Source organism: Merops nubicus, unplaced genomic scaffold (genome assembly GCF_000691845.1).
Source record: "Merops nubicus isolate BGI_N331 unplaced genomic scaffold, ASM69184v1 scaffold21864, whole genome shotgun sequence".
NCBI classification, from domain to species: domain Eukaryota; kingdom Metazoa; phylum Chordata; class Aves; order Coraciiformes; family Meropidae; genus Merops; species Merops nubicus.
Window position 1 is genome coordinate 46,042 of NW_008606531.1, and position 10,034 is coordinate 56,075.

General features: G+C 40.1%; 1 protein-coding gene across 1 annotated transcript in view; it reads right to left on the minus strand.

Moving 5' to 3' along the window:
• TENM1 (teneurin transmembrane protein 1) overlaps positions 1-10,034 on the minus strand; it is a gene marked incomplete at its 5' end in the record, with an annotated part of 137,927 nt that overhangs the window by 43,355 nt on the left and 84,538 nt on the right. The window lies entirely within an intron of this gene.

Sequence of the window (10,034 nt, forward strand, 5' to 3'; positions counted from 1 at the left end):
AGTGCCAGAATAGCTCTTATTCTGAAAGAGCTCTAGCACCACTGCACAGGAGATGAGTCCTGAAACAAACGTGAGGAATATGCAAAGGAAGGTCATGGTCTTCTTTATTTCAGTGGGGAAGCTGAGGAGCAGAGAGGGCTTGCTGTCTCCCACCAGCAATGTGTGGTATAGCCACGTCACAACTCGTGTCCAGCCTTGTTCTGTCCCAGTCTAACACTTTATCCCCAGTTCTTCCTGCATATGATTTGTCAGACTTTTCTATATTGCATGAACTTTAAGTTAATATCTTTTTTCCTCCCTGAAATATTGAAAATATAGCTAGAAAAAGCACTTCTATCACGTTAGGTTTGTGAAATCCTTTCTACCAAAACCGCTCAATTTCTTGCTTTAAACTACTTCATAATTTTCCATTTAAAGTTGCATAACTTTGCAATTATAGCAGCTGCCGTGCACAGCCAAGCTATTTTAATAATGAATTTATGTTCTGCTACACAGAAATGAAAGGCAGACGACTTGAACAGATGGTTTGGACAGTGGCTTATATGGTTCTTGATTTTTGTCCCTTGCATTTAGCAGAACTGAAGGCTGCATGTACTCCAAGTTTACAGACACTTGTCTGCACGCCAGTTTGGGCTCTCACCCAGCAATTCCACCAGCCATTAAAAAAGAAAAAAAAAACCCAAACAGAATTCCTTCACCTCTCAGCCCCATTTCTTTATGCTTTACTTAATTTCTTTAAATACATGGGAGCAGTTGTGGCTGGGGGCAAGGGAGAGGAAGCAGCGTGGGGGGCAGGACCAAGTGGCCCTGATGGGGAACATGCATCTCTCACAGGGTGGGGAGGAGGGGGGACAGCATCCCCATGGCCTTAAATAAATCTGTGCCTGGCAGGTGGAAATGCCTGGGGATAGGGTCTGAGATGCAGACACATTTGAATGCAGCACTCTTTCTCTTGCAAGCTGCTCATGCCCACTTCTTTGAGAACAAAGCAGGAGTAACCTCTGCACCAGCTTTTGTGTCGTGGCCATGAGGTCAGTGAGGACTCAACTCTCCCCTCTGCCAGAGCAGGCTGGCCTCTTCTGCCAAGGGTTTCCACCCCTTACTCCTCCTGAGCAAGGCTGAGATGGCTTCCCAGGGGTGCTGGCTTTTGGGTACACCCTGTACTCATATCCCCCCACTGCTTAGATCCTGTCCAGAAGGTGCCTCTTCACCACTGACTTTCAGGCACCTTGCAAAGGCCTGAGGGTATCATCACACAAAAAAAAAATCCAAAGGCCACAGGAGTTAACTTTAGTGTCTAGTGCTCCTACAAGGTCCAGCTTTCAGGCTATCTATCAGAACAGTGTTGGTAGTTGAAATCAATTCTTTAAATTGTCAAATCAGTGCATTCATCTGGCTGTGACCTGCCACCAGAAGAAGGGCATTCACCAACCTGTCACCTTCTCTATCCAGGACAAAAAGTGCCCAGGGACTGCTGAAGAGCTTCAGGGTGCAGGGTTAGGCTACATCACTTTGTGTGTGAAGTGGCTCATCACTGAAACGTCCAAGTCTCCAGGACAGATGTCACCCAGGGGACTGAAATCACCTTGGGGGATTGGATGAGCCAGCCGTGGGGAATCTGGGGGGTTATAAAAAGGCTAAAAGAAAGCACTGGCTGCCTCTTCAGAAACAATGGCTGGGTGTGAGAAGCAAACTGCAAAACCTCTTTTGATACAACTAAGCTGCTAAAACGTCCATCCTAAAACCCTGATTGAAACCAAAAGAAATCCAGCCTGGTTGATATATGGTTAATGATCATATAAGCAATTAATATATAAATCTGATTAGATTTTTTCCAAATGCTATTCTGAGGGAAAGCAGAAACCACACTGAAAAAAACTTCTGTGGTGCACCTAGAGGTCTGCAGAGGTTTTCATGACAATAGTTCCCAAAGGCTTGAGTCATGACCTGCAGTTTAGTTTGTACACAGATAACTCTTCTCTTCAGTAAATCAGAAGGGCTGAGCTGTTGACTCTGCTACCACTGTTTGGGGCCACAGAGCAGGTAGAGCTGGGCTCCAAGGTGGCTCCTGCTCTCACTGGGATCCTCCGGGGCCCCTGCCCTCCTGCCTGGGGTCTGTCCTGCTCTGATCAGCTTTATGCTGCAAAGCTGAAGCATGCTGAAGGATTATTAGTAAATGGAAAAGCTGCTAGGAAATTGTTCTAGGGCTTTTTCTTCAGGGACACATGAAGATTTGACACAAAAGTCTCTTATGTCCCACCATCCTGGGAGTCCTTTAGAGTCTCTTCAAGACTCCATTTGAGAAGGAAAAGCCATGCTGGACTGCTGTGGAAGAGCAAGGACCGCTGTATGAGGTGGACGTGTATGGAAGGACATGGACCTGTTTGAGTGTGTCCAGAGGAGGGCCACAAAAATGATTAAAGGGCTGGAGCAGCTCTCCTACGAAGACAGGCTGAGAGAGTTGGGGTTGTTCAGCCTGGAGAAGAGAAGGCTCTGGGGAGACCTTATAGCAACCTTCCAAAATCTGAAAGGGGCCTATGAGAAAGCAGGGGAGGGACTGTTCACGAGGGTTTGTAGGGACAGGACAAGGGGTAACGGCTTTAAGCTACAAAAAGGTAGATTTAAGTTAGACATTAGGAAAAAGTTCTCCAGTATGGGGGTGATAGATCCCTGGAACAGGTTGCCCAGAGAGGTGGTGGTGGCCCCATCCCTGGAGACATTCAAGGTCAGGCTTGATGAGGCTCTGAGTGGAGATGTCCCTGCTTATGGCAGGGGGTTGGACTAGATGGCCTTTGGAGGTCCCTTCCAGCCCAAACAGTCTGTGATTCTACTATTCTAGGGGATTGAACATGCTTTCCAGTGTGGCTCACAGGCTCAAATGAGAAACCTGATGTGGGTGGGAGCTACAGCACACGTGCTGTGTTGTCACATGCCCTTGCAGAGGGCTGGTCCTGCATGGCCAGCCAGGAGCTATGCCCAGGATCAGAGCCATGCCATAGATAACGTGGATCTATCACTGGGGCAAGTGCATCTTCTGCTTTACACCATTTCCCCGTGACCAGATGGTTGTGTTGGCTGCAAACCATCCATGATATAAAAATCAAAAATCATGCTGCAATGAAATAAAGCTACTCAGCTGTGGTGCTGAATGGATTCCCAACACTGACTGTAGAAGAAAACCAAAGATCCTTTAACGTTAACTGCATGTTTTGCTCTCCAGGCACTGCAGAAAGGCAATCTATCTGCAAGGGAAGTACATATGCTTGTGGGAAGGCATAAACAGGCCCACGGCTTCAGTATTTGTGTTAAAGATAATAATAATTTCCTGGTACTTCCTAATGAGGCAGTTTCTTCAAGTACCAGTGTATATATGTTCCACAACGAATCATAGAGTCACTATGGTTGGAAAGGACCTCTAGGATCATCAAGAACTACTGCTTCCAGCACTCCTGTCTGCTAAACCAACATGACTTTACCTACTTGAAAAAGATTACTTATGCATGTGAGTCTTGTTGACAAATAACTTATATAAGGCATCCAGTGGAAAACAACATACAGATCTGTAGCTAAACTGTCATTAAACTATTCATTATTAGAGCTGGGTTCATTAATGCTCCTGTTGGATCTCGCATGAGGCTTCACATAATCTGTACTCCAAGAGCTTATTTTTAATCCTTTTCTGACGTACAGTGTAATGCAGAATCAAATCACACACAGCACTTCAGTCGTGTTTTCATCACCGAGGAACTCGGAGAGGGAACAGGCACGTGCTGAGTGTGATGAACTGCACTCAGTGCAACCAGGAACACTGCTCACTCCAGGAATGAGCAAAAAGGGTCATTTGTAGGCATCTTTTCTTTGCACAGTGAATGAGATGTAGTTTGTATCTCAGTCTGATTCCATAGCATTAAACTATATGCTCTGCCTTTGGGTGTTAACATGACCTACCACACAAATGACAGCTTAACCTTGCTTGGATATGAGATTCCTCACTGATGTCCAAGTAAGGACAAAATAAGCTTGTGCAAGGATTTAATCTTGTTCTTTGACTCAGGGATGAGCACAACCTCTTTGAGTAACATGCTTGTGCCAAAGGAGTGTGTTTAGTCATGTTTAGTCACTAGGACTATCTGACACAGGGATTAGATTTTGTACCTGAATGTAAAAGAGTAGCTCTTATGAACATTATCTCCAGTAGATTTATGTGCAGACATCTTGGAAGTCTTTTAATCAGTACCATTTAAATTCTGTTAATGACCATTAGAAATGAACTGCTCCTTGTTAAATTACACATGGCTACTAAGTATCATCACTAGAAAGACTCTGCAGAAGAAGTTCTGCTCTTTATAACTGTTTTCTGCACAAAATAGTGCTTAATGGATGGGCTGGATATGACTATGACAAATACAGGAGGCTGACTATAACCTGTCCTGCTGTATGCTCTCAAAAGTGGTTTTGGTTAGAGGGTTAAGTTCCTAAGAGAGCTGTCCCTTAGTGCACATACCTACAAACAACACTGAAAGCAAACCAATCACTGTAAGATTACATCATTATAAATTCAAAACACATATGACTTATACATATGATCTTTCAGCCTAGAAATGTGGGCATTTAACGTTAACAGAGCTAAGCTTACAGAGCTAAAACTACGGAATAAAAAAAGCAAATTCCTCAGTAAGATATTTCTTTTTTCTTTTTTTCTCCCACATTATAGACCATACTTGTATTCTAAGAGATTTTTTTTTGGAAGCAAATCCTTTTCAAACACTTCAATAAACAGCAGCTAGAGCTATATGTTGCCCACTTCTGGGAATGATACTTTCTGCTCAGCTAAAAACTTTGCAAATGAGCATTTTACATTGAAAACTTCTAATTAAACTTCTGAAGAATTTGTAAAACAACATCTAAAACTACTTGTGAGGACTGATAAAAGAGAATGCCACCTTCCACAGAAAAACTGTATTTAGAAGAAACTTGTGATTCTCATAAAACTTTTAATAGGAAGAAGTGAATCAAATTGGTTAATTACCATTTTATGGTTGGTAAAAGGGCAAATTACATGCCATCCATTTCTAAACTTCTAAATGTCTCCAGTGCTTTTAATTAAAGCTGCCATCTAGAAACTACTAAAGCAATTTTATGCAATTAGTTATTTATAGGTTACCATAATACACCACTCCAAATATGATTCCAGTGATTTGCAGTCTGTTGCTTTGTGATCTTTGTCATCTTTACTTCATTACTGTCTCAGTACTAGCAGCAAAATATTCAGCAGCTCTTTGTCAGCTGGAACATGACTTCAGTGCTCACACTTGGGCGTTGTTCTCTTTAGATGTGGAACAGCAGAGCTGGAGCAAACAGCAGTTCTAACTGCTGGCTGTGAATGAGAATGTCCTGCTTCCAAGTCTGAAGACGTGGTGACTGGGGTCATGCTTACTGCTCACAAAGATCAGCAGAAAAGTGCACTGAGATGAAGGTTGTTTGAAATTTAGGAAATGTTTACCTTAAATATTCTACAAGGTTCCCAGACTTCTGAAACCATAGGTAGCTAAGACTACTGAAGAGAAAAATAAGGGTTAAATTTTGCCCAATTGAAAATGGCATGAGATGAATTTTTTGCTGGTTTTCATGATGCATACGTGACAGTGATCCGAGGCTGCAAACCACCCTGGTCAGTCTACTAATGACTCTATATAGTGCTGATGAACCATCTCACCCATCTCTGTTTTCCTTTTTGACCTGTATGGAAGGCTTGAAAAGCTCTTAGGAATTTTCAGAAGAGCAAAGATTCTGGAATGAATAATATTGATCATTACCTGTGACACAGGGGTCTTGTTTTCACATAGGCTACTTTAGGAATTCAGTGTGCATCCTACTGTAGGGAACAAGAATCTTTTAGCTGAGCAGGACCAGCCCCTAAATGGGCTACTGTCATTTGACAAATGTAAAGTTTTAATCTGAGCAGTTGTTCTTGCAGCTTTATTTACTTTGGAAAGTATTGCTACAGATGGTGAGCAACAAGAGTGATTATTTCAGGCTGTAAGCTACCAGGGTGAACACATCTTCAAAACAACAGATTTATTTTTTTTTTAGTAGTATTTCCTTAGTGAAGTCAGCTCAAGCACAATGAATAAAACTACACTGCAGAACTAATTTTTAATTTAAACTTTCATTTGTGTTGCTAGTTCATGGCCATAGGTCTGAGTGAAAAAGGACCTTTGCTAGAGCTGTGTATAAGGTATTTTTATGCACGGGATTTAGAACTTACTCCAACCTTCTACATTTTCTTAGTACTTACTTAGAGGTCACTGGATCTGTAGTGAGGTCACTGCACTGTGTTCTCGTACAGACTGTGTACACATCTCTCTTCTAGTTCCAGAGTCTGGTCTGGACCCAGGACTCAAAAACCAGACACTGCAGGACCTTAGATGCTTACAACTTTGGACTTAGTACTTGGCCTTCCAAATGTTGTAAATCACCTCTGACACTTAGGGTTCAATCACTGGAGGGACTTGTTGTTTGCCCAAAAGTTACTTCGTTTGCATTTCCACCACACCTGTCCTGTGTGAATGCTCTGAGTTGGTCAGAAATACAAAGAAATTGCAATCAGATGTTACTCTGATGTTACCCTAAGACATTTTTCTTAGTATACTGACTGGGAGACACTGTAGCTCAGCCAAAACGTGGTAAATTAAGTCAGCCTCTTCCTACCTCTGTCAGTTAAGCTTGGGAAGTCAAATCTATTTACATGTCTAAAGCTACTGATTTCAGGAGGGCAGGGTAGGCAAGTGTTTAAAGCCTTTGATCCAAGCATTGGATTTGCAGTGCCAAGTAGACCAACTCCCAGGTATTTCTATTAATTTTAGTGCTTCTTGCTGCTCCAATACTCAATGACTAATCTCATTGAAATTAGGGCACTGTCCCTTAGTGCCTTATTATAAATATTAATCCAGATTGTTTAGTCTTGGTGACTAGATGTGCCATAAATACTTTTTATCAAATAAAAATCCCCAAACCCACCAAACAGAATTCCCCACCCCAAAATTAAGATTTGTTAGTTAGTAAAGTTCAAGTGATTGGAATTCAGTTAGTGATTAATATCTTGTGTAGTTACTTCTTCATTTTCAATATCTTTTTGTGTAAAAAATGTGTTCAGCTTGTCACGGATCTTATTTTATGTTCCTACCTTATATCATTTCACATTCTGCTTAAGTACTTGGTCATCTATTACATGACTCATTAGTCTGAGATCTCTACAGAATTAAAGAAAGTTGCAGTAAAAATAATATATTGAAGCTGAAATTTCAGCTACATCACCCATGCATGTTTAAAAGCATCTTTCAAAGTCAACTCAACATATAATAGTGCAAGATTAATGTTCACTAAGCCCCATCTCTAGTCCTTCAGACAGACAGGGGAACAGATTGAACCAAGCTACACGTGTTTGTTAACCACAAAATAAAAGTTGTGGAAAGCAGATCAAATCATAATTGATTAGGGTAACATCGGGATGTTTTCCTTTCTGGCATTCAATTCCTGGTCACTAGGCAAAGGCAGTCTTGCTAAGTAAAGATAATGAGAAAAAAAAGTTGATGAAAGACTTAAATCATTAAATAATAATCCAAGACTCTCCCCAAACCTACCTGCATGCCCACTAAAGTAGAAATGTCATTATGAGTTCAAAAAAGTCAAAACAGCATTTGAAGCAACTTTCAGCCAGAAAAGTAAATAAGAAAGAGTATTTGAATTTTCACCTATTAACATACTTCTGAGGATGTTACCAAACAGGATTAAGTTTCACAAGTGTTACACAGTAGGTATTTCTTACCAATTTTGCAAATGGATAAACTGAGTCATACAGATAAGCCTTTATTCAAAGTCCCAAGCAGCCAGGAGCAGAACTGAGAATACAGCTTTTGAGCTGTAACTAACCAAGGTCAGATGGTCACTAAATGGAGTTTTCTCAGATACTACCTTTCTACCAAGCAAGAGGTAAATTTATTTTTCATTTCATTTTCAGCTGGAAAATAATGAATACTCATGACAAAAATAAGAAGGCAAATGAGGGAAAAAAAAAAAAAAACCACAAATTTTTTTCATGTATCCACTTTTAAAAGAAGCTAACGTTGTCTGATCACTGAGTAATGCAACTGATTATACTTAATAATCTCTTGGTAATTACCAGGTACCTGCTTATGCACTGTAAAAATCCCAGAGGTGAGAAATTAGAAGAAATTAATTCACCTCTGTGGTTAAATATTACATCACGTTGCATCGCTTTGTGTTCACGCATTTTTAAACATGGGTAAGATAAATTTTTCGTGTTTCCTGCCTCCCAGAAAAAAAAATAAACTGTGTATAACATAGAAATGTGACTTCTTCTGACCTGACATTTGTTCCAAGAATGAGCAAAGTAAGTGAAACAAAAGAATCTCTAATTTAATATTTAATTTATCTAATATTTAAGTAGGTGAGATATTTAGCTTTCTTAATAAATAATAGCTCTGTGGGTACCAGGCAAGTATTTCCTACTGCTTTCCAAGGTTCTTTAATCTTTTACAGTTTGGGAGAAAAAGACGTGAACTTATAAGGTGATTATGATAATACACAGCTAATTGTTCACACTGTGCTAGTGACTACAGGTTGATGCTGCATTTTGCTAAGCCTTCCACAAAAAGGGCATGTGGCATTCCATAGTTCTTGAGATTAAAATCCAAAACATAACAGATCTGACAGTTTCAAACGGATGTAATTTAGAGTAGATGCATAAATCAAAAGTAGCTGGGAGCCATTACCTGAATTTGCCAATATATGAGCTATTGTTTGCTAACAGTTAATTGTTTAATACTTGCTGGCTGCCCCAGAACTAATGAATTGTACTTTTATTCATCTTAATTTCTTTATGGTAAAGATTTATAAATTTTCCTTTATTTCTTTTCTCAACATTCTGTTAAGAAAACCAGCTATGCATGGGTAATTTAAAAATAAACAGCATTTTACAAATTTTTACCAACATACTTCCCCAATAAGAAAATAAGATGGAACAACTAATTGTATTGTAATTAGATATAATCAATTGTAAGCAGCAATAAAACATAGATCACTTCCCTGCAAAACGATCTGAAAATCTTTGTTTTCTACTATTTTTAGAATTGATTCATAACATTAATTAGCTGCCTGAAGATTAACATTTATTCGTACTTACCTCACACCTTCTATCACTGAAGACATGCTAAAGTCACTCTATAATTACAATGTGTCTCTTGCTAAGCCTTAAAACAGGATTATTTGCTTGTCTTAGAGATATTTCTGCCTGGATATACATTCTAATTTTCTACTGATACACAGCCTTCCCTTATTAGCTCAGGAAAAATAATCAAAACCCTTCCTTGGAGCTAGTCGTTAGGAGGAGAGAGGTGCTATGGGAGAAGCACATCTCGGGGCTCTGCCATGGGAGCTGCTGAGCACCCTTTGTTCCAGGGATTTCTGTGGGATTGAGGGTGATCAGCTGCTTTAGAGCACCAAATCCAGAGACTATCACAGTTCTAATGCACCCTGCAAGGGGATTAAAGGTGGGGATTCAAGGCTTCACACGTATTTTACCTGTGACAATTCAAGATGTATTCTGATGGGAAGGCTGCAGCAAAATGCTTATTTCATGTGCACTAGGTGAGATGCTCACATTTTACAAAGTGCATTTAATAAGGAAAGACAAATTATTTTCCAAATGAACTTGATTTTCCTGGCTGGCTGACTTCAACAGCCTTGACTTAATGGGTATGAGTAAACTCCACTAACATAAGAATCACCTGAATGCATAAAAACTAAAAAATGGACTTTGCAACCATATTATTTGCTTAAAAGTTAAATATAATTAAATGATGACACCTTGCAATTGAGAGGTAATAAAAGATGAGTGTTGCCACACCAGGAAAGAATATTTCAGAGGATGCCAGCTGGAGCCTGCTGTTCATGCTACTCCCTCATAAAGGACTGAACAGATTAAAAATGTGAGTGAGCTTTATGAAACTCTT